Source organism: Salvelinus sp. IW2-2015, unplaced genomic scaffold (assembly GCF_002910315.2).
Source record: "Salvelinus sp. IW2-2015 unplaced genomic scaffold, ASM291031v2 Un_scaffold3407, whole genome shotgun sequence".
Taxonomy (NCBI): Eukaryota; Metazoa; Chordata; class Actinopteri; order Salmoniformes; family Salmonidae; genus Salvelinus; species Salvelinus sp. IW2-2015.
In genome coordinates this window covers 3,270-21,113 of record NW_019944687.1, presented here as the reverse complement: position 1 = coordinate 21,113, position 17,844 = coordinate 3,270, and positions in this window count along the sequence as shown.

The following is a 17,844-nucleotide window of genomic DNA, read 5'->3' as shown; positions in this document are numbered from 1 at the left end:
AAATTACAATGACATCCAGAAAGTCAATTTAAACATGACATGAACAAAATGGAGAACCCAATAGAATCGTGTCACTGAGCAGACACATTTTGTAGCCTACCATTGTTTACTATGGCATGCCAGATTACATATTTACTTGTGAAAAACACAAATTTGTTTGAACATGAAACAGAATGTGAGTGTTTTTCCTAGACCCCTGCTAGACTTCAGGACTGAAGAGAAGGTGTAGAAGGATGGAGCAGAAGCTGATGTTTTCTATGTCCTCATTCTAGTGACCATGCTGGGGTTGTTGTCAGAAAGCTGCTCTTTCACCCATTTGGCTCATGGACCCTGCTATGCTCCTTACTCTCCTGCCACAGACAGTCACAGTGGAGTCTCAGAGAGGCTCGGCCTTTCCTCCTCATCGTTTTAGTTCAGAATGAAACCCTGTGTCACTGAGTGGTATGTGCCAAAGCCAAACTTGGAACTGGACTCCAAGTTCACACTTTAAATGACTCCCGTGTATAAATACAGTACACCACATTTGTCTAGAGACCGATAGTGCTGTTTGTTCGACACACTTTCAAGTTAAGTGACAGTGATAATGTTCAAATCAGGGCATTGGTGAGGTAGGTGTTGGGCAACTACAGGGGCAGTCAACCCTGTTCCAACCAGGCACCACACTGAGCACTTCGCTAATTGATGAGTTCAGTGATTGCTAAATTCAACACACCTGGTTGGTTAAATCAAAAACATGAAGCGACAGCGGCACTCCAGGACCAGGGATGCCTCCCCATGGGCTACAGCTATGGGAATCCATGGTGTAGCAATGTAGAGCTACATGAGATGATGAGAAAGGCCTCCCTGCATGCAAACTATCATCAGGAGAACAGTGGCTGCAGTAACATTGTGTGGACACAGTGTGCAGACTCAGAACACACCAAACACCACCACAAATTATTCTCATGTCCTCCAGGCTTGGCAACCAGTGTGTCTCACTCTGTATAGTTTGTTTTGGAAAGGGTGTGTGTGTTTCACTTGATTTAATGAATCAGACGTTAGATTTAGCGTGAACTATTTGTGAATGAGTCACCCTTGTTGAGAGGGTCAAATGAAGCAACAAGGAGTTGGTGAGAAGTTGTTCATCTCTAAAGGAAGTGTATCATTCAGAATGTAAGTGCTGAAGAGCAGAAAACACTGTGATGGCTTCATATGCCCTAGTGAGGCTTCATATGCCCCTAGTGATGCTTCATATGCCCTAGTGATGGCTTCATATGCCCCTAGTGATGGCTTCATATGTCCCTAGGATGGCTTCATATGTCCTAGTGATGGCTTCATATATCCTAGTGATGGCTTCATGTCCCCTAGTGATGGCTTCATAGCCCCTAGTGATGGCTTCATATGCCCCTAGTGACGGCTTCATATGTCCCTAGTGATGGCTTCATATGCCCTAGTGATGGCTTCATATGTCCCTAGTGATGGCTTCATGTCCCCCTAGTGATGGCTTCATGTCCCCTAGTGATGGCTTCATAGCCCCTAGTGATGCTTCATATGCCCCTAGTGATGCTTCATATCTCCCTAGTGATGGCTTCATATCCCCCTAGTGATGACTTCATATCCCCTAGTGATGGCTTCATATCCCCTAGTGATGGCTTCATATGCCCCTAGTGATGGCTTCATATCCCTTAGTGATGGCTTCATATCCCCTAGTGATGGCTTCATATCCCCTAGTGATGGCTTCATATGTCCCTAGTGATGACTTCATATCCCCTAGTGATGGCTTCATATCCCCCTAGGCTGACCAACTGAGGGAAATTTGAGTCAATACTGTAACTGTCCACTAGATAGTGACCAATTAAGGGAAGTTTAGAGTCAATACTGTAACTGTCCACTAGATGGTGACCAATTTAGGAACGATTAGAGTCAATACGGTAACTGTCCACTAGATGACGATCCAACACCTATTATAATGTAAAGACTGAAGAGGAATGTTGAGCTGAGGACTTCACGGAGAGAAGATAAACAGTAAGAAACTCTTTATAATATATACATATACTATACTTAAAAATACAAGATTATCCTACAATTATTACAGGAAGAAAAACCTCATGAATTTATATACTGAACAAAAATATCAACACAACATGCAACAATTTTACAGTTACAGTTCATATAAGGAAATCAGTCAATTTAAATCATTTCATTAGGCCCTTATCTATGGATTTCACATGACTGGGTAGGGGCGCAGCCATGGGTGGGAATGGGAGGGCATAGGCCCACCCACTACGGAGCCAGGCCCAGCCAATCAGAATGAGCTTTATTACAGACGAAATACTCCTCAGTTTCATCAGCTGTCCCGGTGGCTGGTCTCAGACAATCTCGCAGGAAAAGAAGCCAGATGTGGAGATCCTGGGTTGGCGTGGTTACACGTGGTCTGCGCTTGTGAGGCCGGTTAGACGTACTGCCCAATTCTCTAAAACAACGTTGGAGGCTCCTATGGTAGAGAAATTAACATAAAATTATCTGGCAACAGTTCTGGTGGACATTCCTGCAGTCAGCATGCCAATTGCACGCTGTCTCAAAACTTGAGACATCTGTGGCATTATGTTGTGAGACAAAACTGCACATTTTAGAGTGGCTTTTGTCCCCATCACAAGGTGCACCTGTGTAATGATCATGCTGTTAATCAGCTTCTTGATATGCTACACCTGCCAGGAGGATGGATTATCTTGGGAAAGGAGAAATACTAACAGAGATGTAAAGAAATGTGTGCACAACATTTGAGAAAATAAGCTTTTTGTGTTAATGAAACATTACTGGGATCTTTTATTTCAGCTCATGAAACATGGGACCAACACTTTACATGTTGCGTTTATATTTCTGTTCAGTATACATCTGCCCTCACAAAGGGGACCCTTCAGGCTTCAACTAATAAAAACAATGTAAAGAAAGAGAGCGCTGATGAATAGTTCAATGCATAGGGGAGGAAGAAAATAGAGAGCGAGAGTGAAGAGAAAGAGAGTGAAGAGAGAGAGGAGGAAAAAGATGAGTCAGATGCATTAACATATAAAAAGCTTCAGCTCAGGACAATCTAAAGGGATTGTATGGGATATTTGCATAAAGGAGATTAAAGCAGAATATTAAGTCAATATAGAGGCTTCCAACTGGGTACAGATGTCATTTCAACGTCTATTCCAAGTTGGTTCAATGAAATGACATGGACACAATGTTGATTCAACTACAGTGTGTGCCCAGTGGTTGTATTTCTGACAGGAAAAGATCATTATAGACCCATTGAATTGCACCATCTAGTCTTCAAGAGGCTCCTTAGTTCGTTTTAGACGCAAATCAAATACTTCGTGAGGTGAGCATGAAAATAGTTTGTCTTATAAAATTGTATTTTGACGTTTAATGCAAAGGGGAGGTGTGGGGAYTAAGCAAAGCAAAGCAGAATGCCATTTAGAAATGCCATTTATCTAGTTTGAACACATTTTCCTTTGTAGTTAATTTCCCACACAGAATTATACTGCACATTCCCAAGCAATGGACATTGGTTATGAGTTGATAATAAGCTTAAGTAATAATGCATAAAAAAAATAGTGATTTTATGTAAATTGTTAAACATTGAGCAACTCCAACTGTCAGTTAACTCTGACCACTCACACTACATCAGGAATATGAATAGAACTATTCCCTAGTGGCTCATCAGAATACTCCAGTCACATGTTRRATTCTGCTTACACAAGCAACATGGAACCTACTGCAGCTATGTGCTCACATTGCAGAAAATAAAGCCAGGCATTTTTTTAKGTTTTGATTCCTGAGAAACAATTCTCAGCTAACTTCTCAGACATTACACATTGTTCCTCTTTTTCCCAAGAAAGTCCTGCACGCACATAGACACAGACGACACACACACGTTTTGTCCTTCTGTCCTTGTGGAGATCTAAAATTGATTTCCATTCACAATCCTATTTTCCCTAACCCTTAACCTAACCCTTAACTTAACCGGTAACCCTAACCCCTAACCCTAAACCGAACCATTACCTTAACCCCTGACCCTAATTCTTACCCTAATAACGCTAAACCCTAAGTTTAAAATAGCCTTTGTACTCATGGGGACATGGGAAATGTCCCCACTAGCATTTACCTTGTTTTACCTTCTAGCCATGGTGGCCAAAATAATGTTAATAATGATTCAAGTTATGGTTAGGTAAGGGTTATGGTAAGGGTAGGGGTTATGGTAAGGGTAGGGGTTAGGGTTAGGTAAGGGTTATGGTTAGGGTAGGGGTTAAGTTTAGGGTAGGAGTTAGGGTTAGGGTTATGGTAAGGGTAGGGGTAGGGTTTAGGGTAGGAGTTAGGGTTAGGTACGGATAGGGGTTAAGGTTAGGGTTTAGGTTAGGGGTTAGGGTTAGGTAAGGATAGGGGTTAAGGTTAGGGTTTAGGGTTTAGGGTAGAGACGTCCCAAGGATTCCGGATAGCACTAACCCCAACGTAATGGGCAACTAGGAATTTTTATACATGACCCTAAGCATGATGGGATGTTAATTGCTTAATTAACTCAGGAACCACACCTGTGTGGAAGCACCTGCTTTCAATATACTTTGTATCCCTCATTGTCTCAAGTGTTTCCTTTATGTTGGCAGTTACCTGTACATCTCTACACGGTGTATGYRTCTGCTACAACCTGGAAAATACAGAACAGCTGAACTGCACAGTAACGTCACCATATTTCATGGTTAGCTGTAGACTTTCTCTCTCCTTAATCTCTCCCTCTATTTCTCTTTTTCCCCATTTCCTTCCTGTAAATGTGATATTGGTACTTTTAGCTGAGCTTGCTGGTCCTGTGCCTAYCACAGCTCCTGGGCAATAAGTGAGTCTCTATTGATGGTTTTCCATTCCGTCAGCTCAGGATTCCTGATAGAGAGCAACAGCCTACTTTCAATCCAGCCAACAACACTGTCACATCTCATACAGCTACCTGCCTGGCCTTCCTGACCACAGGTTTATGTCTCTGACCATGTTTCTGTGTCTGTGTCCCAAATGGCATCCTATTGGTCCATAATGGTCCCACTACAATCTTAGAAAGATTGTAGTGGGATCTAGAACCTAAAAGGGTTATTTGGCTGTCCCTAAAATAGAACCCTTTGAAGAACCCTTGTAGGTTCCAGTTAGAACCCTTTTGGGTTCCATGTAGAACCCTATGTGGAAAGGGTTCTACCTGGATCCAAAAAGAGTTCTTCAAAGGGTTCTTTTTTGGGGACAGCCAAAGAACCGTTTAAGGTTCTAGATACTCTCTTAGGGGGAAAAAGTAATATGTAAAATAAAAAGATATATAAAAAACGGTTCTTCAAAGTGGACTGGGCCCTGGTCAAAAGTAGTGCACTACATAGTGAATAGGATGCCATTTGTAAACGCTGAGCCATACCTTACTCGTAGCCTACTCTACATAGCTCGCGAATCAACACCCATGGAAACTCTAACTAAGAGCCAATGGGGACATAGGTCGATGCTAACCTAATAAGACCCAGATAGTTGCTCAGGACTAGTGGAGGCTTGTCTGTAGGGCACTGCATCACAGCCATACAACAGATGGATTGCGGTACAGACACAAACAACAAACCATGTCTGTAAAAGTGTAGACGACTGGAGGGTAGCCTAAACTAAATGCATGCTTTTCAACCGATCGCTGCCCGCACCCGCCCGCCAGACTAACATCACTACTCTGGACGGTTCTGACATAGAATATGTGGACAACTACAAATACCTAGGTGTCTGGCTAGACTGTAACTCTCCTTCCAGACTCATATTAAACATCTCCAATCCTAAATTAAATCTAGAATCGGCTTCCTATTTCGCAACAAAGCCTCCTTCACTCACGCTGACTATCCTACCGATCCTCGACTTCGGCGATGTCATTTACAAAATAGCCTCCAACACTCTACTCAGCAAACTGGATGCAGTCTATCACAGTGCCATCCGTTTTGTCAACAAAGCCCCATATACCACCCACCACTGCGACCTGTATGCTCTCGTCGGCTGGCCCTCGCTACATATTCATCGCCAGACTCACTGGCTCCAGGTCGTCTATAAGTCTTTGCTAGGTAAATCTCTGCCTTATCTCAGCTCACTGGTCACCATAACAACACCCACCTGTAGCACACGCTCCAGCAGGTATATCTCACTGGTCATCCCCAAACCTACCTTGGCCGCCTTTCCTTCCAGTTCTCTACTGCTAATGACTGGAACGAATTGGAAAAATCGCTGAAGTTGGAGACTTATATCTCCCTCACTAACTTTAAGCATCAGCTATCTGAGCAGCTTACCGATCGCCTGCAACTGTACACAGCCCATCTGTAAATAGCCCATCCAACTACCTACCTCATCCCCATATTGTTTTTATTACTTTTCTGCTCTTTTGCACACCAGTATTTCTACAGTATTGCACAACATCATCTGCACATCTATCACTCCAGTGTTCATTTGCCAAATTGTAATTACTTCGCTACTATGGCCTATTTATTGCCTTACCTCCTCACGCCATTTGCACACACTGTATATAGACTTTTTCTATTGTGTTATTGACTGTACATTTGTTTATTCCATGTGTAACTCTGGGTTGTTGTTTGTGTCGCACTGCTTTGCTTTATCTTGGCCAAATCGCAGTTGGAAATGAGAACTTGTTCTCAACTGGCCTACTTGGTTAAATAAAGGTGATAATAATATATATTATATTGTTTAAATAGAGTAAAATACAAATTATATGCGTCCCAAATGGCACCATACTGCCTATATAGTGCACTACTTTTGACCAGAGCTCGATGGGCCCTGGTCTAAAGTAGTGCACTATAGTGCCATTTGGGACAGATCCATTGTGTTTCTACCGTTGACAGCAGCCAACACCAGTCGTTTATAAAGCAGTCTTATCTTTGCCCGGGGACTTCTGCTCTTACTTTGTCTCAGTGCTGCTCTGGTGTTTGTTTTCTTTGTTTTCCCAGAGAAGTGAAGAAGCAGTGTTTTTGCTAAACATACTGTATATTATCTCTGGGCCAACAGCACAGTAATGAGGCCAGCCTGCATCTAGCTCCCACATCATTGTGGCTTGTGAGGGTACTTGTGGGCTACGTGCTGGAACTAGAATCTTGGGTAAATAAATGAAAATTCCATTATGAACATTCCATCTCAACCTCAGTCTCTCTGTTGGAAACACACAGAACCTCCACCATTTATATGATGCTATTTGGATTCYAGAATGTGACCACAGATAATGTGACCACAGATAATATGACCACAGAAGCTCAATCAAGATAAATAGCATAACCCACTTCCCAAATTGAAAGGGCAATATTGTTCTGAGAAATTCAGCGTCAMTGATCTGTTATATGACGAATAACATATACATTGCTTCCTCCCCCCAAAAGAAAMCCCCCCGCCTTTTGAACGAACACGACTTTACTGTTAAATGATCTCTATGTACTAAAGGTGTTGGCTAARATATGTGCTACAGCTCCAGTTAAACATCACTATTAGAGCAACATCTATTTAACAGGTCAGCGACATAACATCAGTAAACATTATCAGACAGACRATTAGCCCAGACAGACAGTAATATCATCCTTTCACAGTCTTGCTCAGGGTTGCATCAGMGTAGAGATCATTTTTCTTTCTATGAATTATGCAAACCCTTTCAGACAGTTTCYTCCAAGGGATGTACGTAACATATACACAGACTGAACTGGTGCTATGATTAAAAGGAAGTGACTGTTAGACATGTCTGTCTGGTCTGTTTACATTGCAGACATATCAACAAGCCCCAACGTGTTATYCTAACTCTTGGTTTGTTTCATGTAAACACMAGGCAAAAAGACGTTGCCCTCATTTCATCATTATTCAGAGCCTTGAAAAGACARTGGATAAAGAATTGTATTTATGTTCAATTATATATTGAGTTTCCTTTATCCTTTTAACRTGTTCGTCTTCTGCTTAATGACCCTCGTGACAGAAAAATACATGAATTGGGGTCAATTGCAWCTAAATTCCAGGCAATTTAGACATGGAGTTGCACTCAAAGGAAGCGGAAGTCCTATGTCCAATTCAACCGACAGGAATGGAATGGATCCCAGCGCTGACATCATTCCAACGGGCACAGGGAAAGTCCTGATGGATTGTTTGTTTTCTACCCTCTCCTTGTGGGGAGGAAAATGCAACCTTTCTGAAAGCACATGGCTATGCATGCCAGGGCTCAACAGGGCATCAGAGTGACACAATCTTTCCCCCTGGCTCCAAGTGCCAGTTCTCCACTGAGTTCCTGTGTGTTTCCAGTGACGGTCTGACATTGACTAATGTAGTGATTAAGAGGACAGAACTAGAACCTTTTCACAAGTAACTTTTACATCCATTCACAGCCATTCCTCATTTAATGTCCTGCTCTTGATGGTTATTTTTTCTGTTCTTCACTGAGTCGGTCTGTGGGCCTGGAGTCTGGGTCCGTTCTCTGATGTCTGGCGCTGCTCAGGAGAATTAGATGCAGCTTTAGGATCTTTACCACCATCAGTCACTTCATTTCTGCAGTCCGACTGCGTTGTGCTTTCCTCTTTTGTTCTCCTCTCTTCCTACCATGTCAAAACAGCAACGCTTTASAGACATTATCTGCAGGCCAGCRTCTCCTTTGTAAAGTGCTACTGTAAAACCCCCAAGTCATAACACTCTGGGGGAGGAAAGATAATCTGTCAGATGACTTCTGTAGTAGTTTTTGTGTGAGGTTCAACCTTCAAACTGACTGTTTGCTCCCTGTTCCAATACTTGTATTGTTGTGCAGTAAGTTCACTCATGTGGGACCAACTATTTCACCAAATCTGACTGGTTCTACATTATACAATGTTTTTATGACATCATTATTATTCCTTTTCTCCCTAATTTCAGTCGTGTCTCTTTACTGCAACTCCCCAACAGGAGAGAGCTGCAGGGGAAACATGACCCGCCTAACTGCCATCCTTAACATCTCTACTGACACTGACCTAAACATACCGGAGGTGTTTCACTGTCTGTCTGCCCAATGATAATCCCCACTAGACAATTCCACTCATTCCGCAAGCTGGTCTCCATTCCATCCACCAGAGGACCAGCCATCTACATAACAATGCATTTAGGCTCTAGTTCAACCAGTCCTCTACATATTCTGTTCTACCAGTTAATGAGGGTGAGATTTAACCAGTCCTCTACATATTCTGTTCTACCAGTTAATGAAGGGTAGATTTAACCAGTCCTCTACATATTCTTTCTACCATTAATGGAGGGTGAGATTTAACCAGTCCTCTACATATTCTGTTCTACCAGTTAATGAAGGGTGAGATTTAACCAGTCCTCTACATATTCTGTTCTACCAGTTAATGAAGGGTGAGATTTAACCAGTCCTCTACATATTCTTTCTACCAGTAATGGAGGGTGAGATTTAACCAGTCCTCTACATATTCTGTTCTACCAGTTAATGAAGGTGAAGTTTAACCAGTCCTCTACATATCTGTTCTACCAGTTAATGAAGGGTGAGATTTAACCAGTCCTCTACATATCTGTTCTACCAGTTAATGGAGGTGAGATTTAACCAGTCCTCTACATATTCTTGTCTACCAGTTAATGAGGGTGAGATTTAACCAGTCCTCTACAATTTCTGTTCTACCAGTTAATGAAGGGTGAGATTTAACCAGTCCTCTACATATTCTGTTCTACCAGTTAATGAAGGGTGAGATTTAACCAGTCCTCTACATATTTGTTATATCAGTTAATGAAGGGTGAGATTTAACCAGCTCTCTACAATTCTGTTCTACCAGTTAATGAGGGTGAGATTTAACCAGTCCTCTACATATTCTGTTCTACTAGTAATGGAGGGTGAGATTTAACCAGTCCTCTACATATTCTGTTCTACTACAGTTAATGAAGGGTGAGATTTAACCAGTCCTCTACATATTCTGTTCTACCAGTTAATGGAGGGTGAGATTTAACCAGTCCTCTACATATTCTGTTCTACAGTTAATGGAGGGTGAGATTTAACCAGTCCTCTACATATTCTGTTCTACCAGTTAATGGAGGGTGAGATTTAACCAGTCCTCTACATATTCTGTTCTACCAGTTAATGAAGGGTGAGATTTAACCAGTCCTCTACATATTCTGTTCTACCAGTTAATGGAGGTGAGATTTAACCAGTCCTCTACATATTCTGTTCTACTAGTTAATGAAGGGTGAGATTTAACCAGTCCTCTACATATTCTGTTCTACCAGTTAATGAAGGGTGAGATTTAACCAGTCCTCTACATATTCTGTTCTACCAGTTAATGGAGGGTGAGATTAACCAGTCCTCTACATATTCTGTTCTACCAGTTAATGAGGGTGAGATTTAACCAGGTCCTCCTTATATTCTGTTTTCTTTATTATTAGTTACGTCATGTGACATGGGAGTATGTGTTTTTAGGTTAGGTGGTTGCTATGTTAGGGTTAAATAGAGTAGATGGTGTGTTAATATAGTGTCTAGCCTGTTCTATGGTTGCTGAATGTTCTCAATCAGAGACAGAGTCTTAATGTCTCTGATTGGGGAGCAATTTAAGGCCAGCCATAGGCACTAGGGTAATGTGTAATTTCTATGTTGCTACGTTTGTAGCCGTGTGTGCACTTATGTAAAGTGCTTCACGATTCGTTTCATTGTTTTGTTTCAGTTTTGTATAGTGTTGTTGCGTGTTTTTCCCTTTCGCTAAAATAAAAGAGAATGCTATTTTGCCACACGCTGCGCTTGCGTCCACTTCTACTCAGCAAGTACGATCGTGACACCAGCCTCTACATATTCTGTTAGTAATCAGTTAATGAAGGGTGAGATTTAACCAGCCTCTACATATTCTGTTCTACCAGTTAATGGAGGTGAGATTTAACCAGACCTCTACATATTCTGTTCTACCAGTTAATGAGAGGGTGAGATTTAACCAGGTTTTAATTGGGAATAGCGGTCCCATGTGGCTCAGTTGGTAGAGCATGGTGCTTCTATCATATGTAGCTCTATTCAGGTGGCTTCTATCCTACATAGCTCTATTCAGGTGCCTTCTGTCCTACGTAGCTCTATTCAGGTGGCTTCTATCATATGTAGCTCTATTCAGGTTGCTTCTATCCTACGTAGCTCTCCGAGACACATAATCTGGGGTGCAAAGGGTAAGGTATCGATATCTAAAGGCTGAAGGTTAAATAGAGAGGGAGTACAAAACTCTACCCTGGATGAGAATAATGAAAGCTAAGCACTAGTATGTACTTGACTAGAGGCTACTACAGTTGGACAACAATACATTTTATTGTTTTGTTTCTGGACAGATCAATTAAATATGATAACTAATGTTCTCATAAAATTTTAACAAATCTCCCTCCAATACTTGGTGAAAGAACCCACTTGACCAGGGGCTTTCCCCCACATGGCCTTATTGCTGTGATTAATCAACAGGATGATCTGAAAGCCTTAGGGTTTAACAGGGAGACCTAGCCCTCTACTAACTAATACGCCAGGAGGTTCTTCACCTCCTAGCTTCCCTATTACACAACATGGAAATGCAATGTGTTAGCCAGAAGTACAGTGTGTCTGTATACAAAATTGCACCTTATTCCCTATATAGTGCACTACTGTACTATATAGGGAATAGGATGCAATTTGTGAATCAACCTGTCTGTGAGTCAGAGTGTGAGTGGGTCGCCTCTGTTTTCACAAGCACTCCCTCTGGTTGACTGACAAATCCTGACATCACTGGTGGTGCTGACATGCTCTAACTGGAGTAAAAGCTTCCAGCTGCTCTCCTCTCGCTAGTCCACTCCAAATACCTTTCCCCTGACTAGCTAGGGAGATAAGCTTCCATGCCCGAAGCGTGCTCATTGTTTACGGCAGGTGTCAAACTCATTTTGCCCCGGGGGCCACATTCGGTCTTCAACGAGGTCTGGAGGCCACACTGAACATGTGTTTATATTTCCTCAACGTCAAAATTTGCAGAAAAGTTTTTTGAATTTCCGATGCTCCCCGACTGTCCAGCTGTTCCATTTGGATGATTATCAGTGAGCTGGACACAGTCAGGATCTGTATATGAATGTAGTGATATCAGTGAGCTGGACACAGTCAAGATACTGTATGAATGTAGTGATATCAGTGAGCTGACACAGTCAAGATACTGTATGAATGTAGTGATTATCAGTGAGCTGGACACAGTCAAGATACTGTATGAATGTAGTGATTATCAGTGAGCTGGACACAGTCAAGATACTGTTATGAATGTAGTGATTATCAGTGAGCTGGACACAGTCAGGATACTGTATGAATGTAGTGATTATCAGTGAGCTGGACACAGTCAAGATACTGTATGAATGTAGGATTATCAGTGAGCTGGACACAGTCAGATCTGTAATGAATGTAGTGATTATCAGTGAGCTGGACACAGTCAGGATGCTGTATGAATGTAGTGATTATCAGTGAGCTGGACACAGTCAGGATGCTGTATATGAATGTAGTGATTATCAGTGAGCTGGACACAGTCAGGATGCTGTATGAATGTAGGATTATCAGTGAGCTGGACACAGTCAAGATGCTGTATGAATGAGTGATTATCAGTGAGCTGGACACAGTCAAGATACTGTATGAATGTAGTGATTATCAGTGAGCTGGACACAGTCAGATTCTGTATGAATGTAGTGATTATCAGTGAGCTGGACACAGTCAGGATGCTCGTATGAAATGTATGATTATCAGTGAGCTGGACACAGTCAGATACTGTATGAATGTAGTGATTATCAGTGAGCTGGACACAGTCAGATACTGTATGAATGTAGTGATTATCAGTGAGCTGGACACAGTCAGGATGCTGTATGAATGTAGTGATTATCAGTGAGCTGGACACAGTCACGATACTGTATGAATGTAGTGATTATCAGTGAGCTGGACACAGTCAGGATACGGTATGAATGTAGCTCCATTATTATCATGTATACACATTCCATTTGGTTTTAGTCATTTTAAAGTATATTGAGTTCGTTTTTATTTTTACCCAATGCATGTTTGACACCCCTGGTTTACGACTTTGTCGCAATCTCTGCTGCGTCCCAAATGGCACCCTATTCCCTATATAGTGCACTACATAGGGAATAGGGTGCTATTTTGGACAGACCCTCTGTTTGGTAAAAATGTTTGTAACTGAAATAGCGGTAGGTGTATTACTCACACTGACCATAAACAGTCGTCTCTGTATATGATGTAGATCTATAGAAGAACGGTTCTGAAATGTCTGGCTGATGTTCAGTCAACATGGAGATTAGTTCTTCCAAGTCTTTGGTTTCCTTTGTAGAATAAGCCAGATAATGCTAGTGCTTTCATGACTGCTTTCATGGGGTCCTGGTCTGGTCTGGAGCTGCCAAGATGTAGTAATAACCGGAAGAGAAGAGTAGAGGAGTAGAGGAAGAGAGGATTAGAGGAGGATAGGAAGAGAGGAGGAGAGGAAGAGAGGAAGAGGAGGAGAGGAAGAGAGGAGGAGAGGAAGAGGAGGAAAGGAAGAGAGTAGAGGAGGAGAGGAAGAGAGGAGGAGAGGAAGAGGAGGAAAGGAAGAGAGTAGAGGAGAGGAAGAGAGGAGGAGAGGAAGAGCTGTATGGGAGGTTGTGTTACTCTCTGAAGGGAACTGGTCTACTAGGCTGATACCACAGGATGTTCTCCACATGAGAGGAACGTTATAGTGGAGAGAGACAGCAAGACGCCACCAGACAACAACGTCTTGATATATTGCATGTGTAATGGATAAAGAATATTCCACTGATGAGTGTTTTAAAGTTGTCATAGAAATAAGACCTATTTTGATAGAAATTAAAAAGCACAATTTGTTGTTTCACTTAGCTCACCTACAGACATTGACATCAAATGCAATGTACAAGGTATCTATAAAGAGAGTAATACTGACCTTTCTGCTACCCTGTGTGGACCAATAAAATACCTCCAGAGACATGTTGAGTGACCTCCCTAGTATTAAGACGTCAAACTGAAGCCACAGCGTTCAATATCATTTCCCCTGGGTCATAGTCTTCACTATAAGATGGTGATCTTGTAAAGGTGTTTGCTGTGTCTGTAAGCAGGAAGTGGTGTACCATAGAGGAATGGGAGTCCCATCACAGCTGGATATCCTCTCCTATCTAGAATATCAGTCAGCGGGCTCAACGTTAGGAGCACACTGTAGGGTCTCCAGCACGACGCCTCAAACATTCCCCATATCTCATTAAAATGTACTATTTGATGCCTGGCGGTTATGTGACTTGAAGAGAAAAAGAGAGAGAGGAGGAGAGAGAAAGAGAGAAGTCTGGTACCAATGCTAACCAGGGTTGGCCCGGCTGGGGACACTGAACAAAGTAAAAATGTTAACACATACCGTATACAGACAGAACTAAATAAATACATCTGTCTCCATCTCCTACATGGATTGATGGACTAAAATGAATTAATTGACCCCTGACGTCTATAATAGTCTGGTCTGGTGAGAGGAGAGACATCTAGAATAGTCTTGGTCTGGTGAGAAGGAGACATCTAGAATAGTCTGGTCTGGTGAGAGAGAGACATCTAGAATAGTCTGGTCTGGTGAGAAGAGAGAACATCTAGAATAGTCTGGTCTGGTGAGAAGAGAGACATCTATAAATAGTCTGGTCTGGTGGAGGAGAGACATCTATAATAGTCTGGTCTGGTGAGAGGAGAGACATCTATAATAGTCTGGTCTGGTGAGAGGAGAGACATCTATATAGTCTGGTCTGGTGAGAAGAGAAGACATCTAAAATAGTCTGGTCTGGTGAGAAGAGAGACATCTATAATAGTCTGGTCTGGTGAGAGGAGAGACATCTAAATAGTCTGGTCTGGTGAGAAGAGAGACATCTATAATAGTCTGGTCTGGTGAGAAGAGAGACTCTATAATAGTCTGGTCTGGTGAGAGGAGAGACATCTATAATAGTCTGGTCTGGTGAGAGGAGAGACTCTCTATATAGTCTGGTCTGGTGAGAGGAAGACATCTAGAATAGTCTGGTCTGGTGAGAGGAGAACGACTCTATAATAGTCTGGTCTGGTGAGAAGAGAGACATCTAGATAGTCTGGTCTGGTGAGAGGAGAGCACTCTATAATAGTCTGGTCTGGTGGAGAGAGAGACATCTATAATAGTCTGGTCTGGTGAGAGGAGAGACATCTATAATGGTCTGGTCTGGTGAGAGGAGAGACATCTAGAATAGTCTGGTCTGGTGAGAAAGAGACATCTAGAATAGTCTGGTCTGGTGAGAGGAGAGACATCTAGAATAGTCTGGTCTGGTGAGAGGAGAGACATCTATAATAGTCTGGTCTGGTGAGAGGAGAGAGACATCTATAATAGTCTGGTCTGGTGAGAGGAGAGACATCTAGAATAGTCTGGTCTGGTGAGAGGAGAGACATCTATGAATAGTCTGGTCTGGTGAGAGGAGAGACATCTATAATAGTCTGGTCTGGTGAGAGGAGAGACATCTATAATAGTCTGGTCTGGTGAGAGGAGGACATCTATAATAGTCTGTCTGGTGAGAGGAGAGAACATCTGATAATAGTCTGGTCTGGTGAGAGGAGAGACATCTATAATAGTCTGGTCTGGTGAGAGGAGAGACATCTATAATAGTCTGGTCTGGTGAGAGGAGAGACATCTATAGATAGTCTGGTCTGGTGAGAGGAGAGACATCTAGAATAGTCTGGTCTGGTGAGAGGAGAGACATCTATAATAGTCTGGTCTGGTGAGAGGAGAGACATCTATAATAGTCTGGTCTGGTGAGAGGAGAGACATCTATGAATAGTCTGGTCTGGTGAGAGGAGAGACTCTATAATCTAGTCTGGTCTGGTGAGAGGAGAGACATCTATAATAGTCTGGTCTGGTGAGAGGAGAGACATCTATAATAGTCTGGTCTGGTGAGAGGAGAGACATCTATAATAATCTGGTTGCCCCACAAATCACCCTGATAAGGAAATCAGTCAATTGAAATAAATGAATTAGGCCCTAATCTATGGATTTCACATGACTGGGAATACAGATATGCATTTGCTGGTCAGATAATTTTTTTTTTTTAAATGGATCAGAAAACCAGCCAGCTTCTGGTGTGACCACCATTTGCCTCATGCAGTGCGACATGTCCTTTACATAGAGTTGATCAGGCTGTTGATTGTGGCCTGTGGAATGTTGTCCCACTCCTCTTCAATGTCTGTGTGGAGTTGGTGGGTACTGGAACACGCTGTCTGTCGTACACGTCGATCCAGAGAATCCCAAATATGCTCAATGGGTGACTTGTCTGGTGAGTAAACAGGCCATGGAAGAACTAGGACATTTTCAGCTTCCAAGAATTGTGTACAGTTCCTTGCGAGATGGGGCCGTGCATTATCATGCTGGAACGTGATGGCGGAAGATGAATTATACAATGGGCCTCAGGATCTCGTCACAGGATCTCTGTGTATTCAAATTGCCATCGATAAAATGCATTTAAGTTCGTTGTCCATAGCTTATGCATACCCATACCATAACCCCAKCTCCACCATGAGGCACTCTGTTCACAAACCGCTCGCTCACACGACGCCATAGACACCATCTTCCCGGTACAGTTGAAACCAGGATTCATCTGTGAAGAGCACACTTCTCCAGCATGCCAGTGGCCATCAAAGGTGAGCATTTGCCCACTGAAGTCAGTTACTATTTATTGCCTTACCTCTCTTATCCTACCTCATTTGCACATGCTGTATATAGATTTTTCTACTGTATTATTGATTGTATGTTTGTTTATTCCYTGTGTAACTCTGTGTTGTTGTATGTGTCAAACTACTTTGCTTCATCTTGGCCAGGTCGCAGTTGCAAATGAGAACTTGTTTTCGACTAGCCTACCTGGTTAAATAAAAGGTGAAATAAAAATAAATAAAATAAAAAACGACTCCGAACTGCAGTCAGGTCAAGAGCGTGGGGGGAACGAGCGCGCAGATGAGCTTCCCTGAGACGGTTTCTGACAGTTTGTGCAGAAATTCTTTGTTTGTGCAAACACAGTTTCATCAGCTGTCCGGGTGGCTGGTCTCAGACGATCCCACAGGAGAAGCGGGTGTGGGAGGGTCCTGGGTTGGCGTGGTTACACGTGGTCTGCGGTTGTGAGGCCGGTTGAACATACTGCCAAATCTCTAAGATGACGACAGAGGCAGCTTATGGTAGAGAAATAAAGACGACATTCTCTGGCAACAGCTCTGGTCGACATTCCTGCATCAGCATGCCAATTGCACGCTCCCTCAAAACTTGAGACATCTGTGACATTGTGTTGTGACACAAAACAACACATTTTAGAGTGGCCTTTTATTGTCCCAGCACAAGGTGCACCTGTGTAATGATCATGCGGTTTAATCAGCTTCTTGATATGCCACACCTGTCAGGTGGATGGATTTTCTTGGCAAAGGAGAAATGTTCACTAAAAGGGTTGTAAACAAATTTGTGCACAAATATGAGATGAGCTTTTTGRGTGTATGGTACAATTCAGGGATCTTTCATTTCAGCTCATAAAACATGGGACCAAGACTTTAGATGTTTATATTTTTGTTCAGTATAGAATAGCCTGGTCTGGTGASAAGAGGGAAGTCATAAAGATATCACCTTGTAAACCAGGTTTATCCTGTCTGTCACCAGGCCAGTCTGGCACCAGACCCCCATCACTTCCTGTGTCCAAACTTCCTAAGCTCGGAAAAAACTAAGTGCCTGACCAGCACACGAATGGTGAATTTCCAAATTGGTCAAAATTAGGTTAAGGTTAGGTTAAAGGTCAAGTTTTAGATTTGGTCTAATTGGGCTGTTTGCCAGA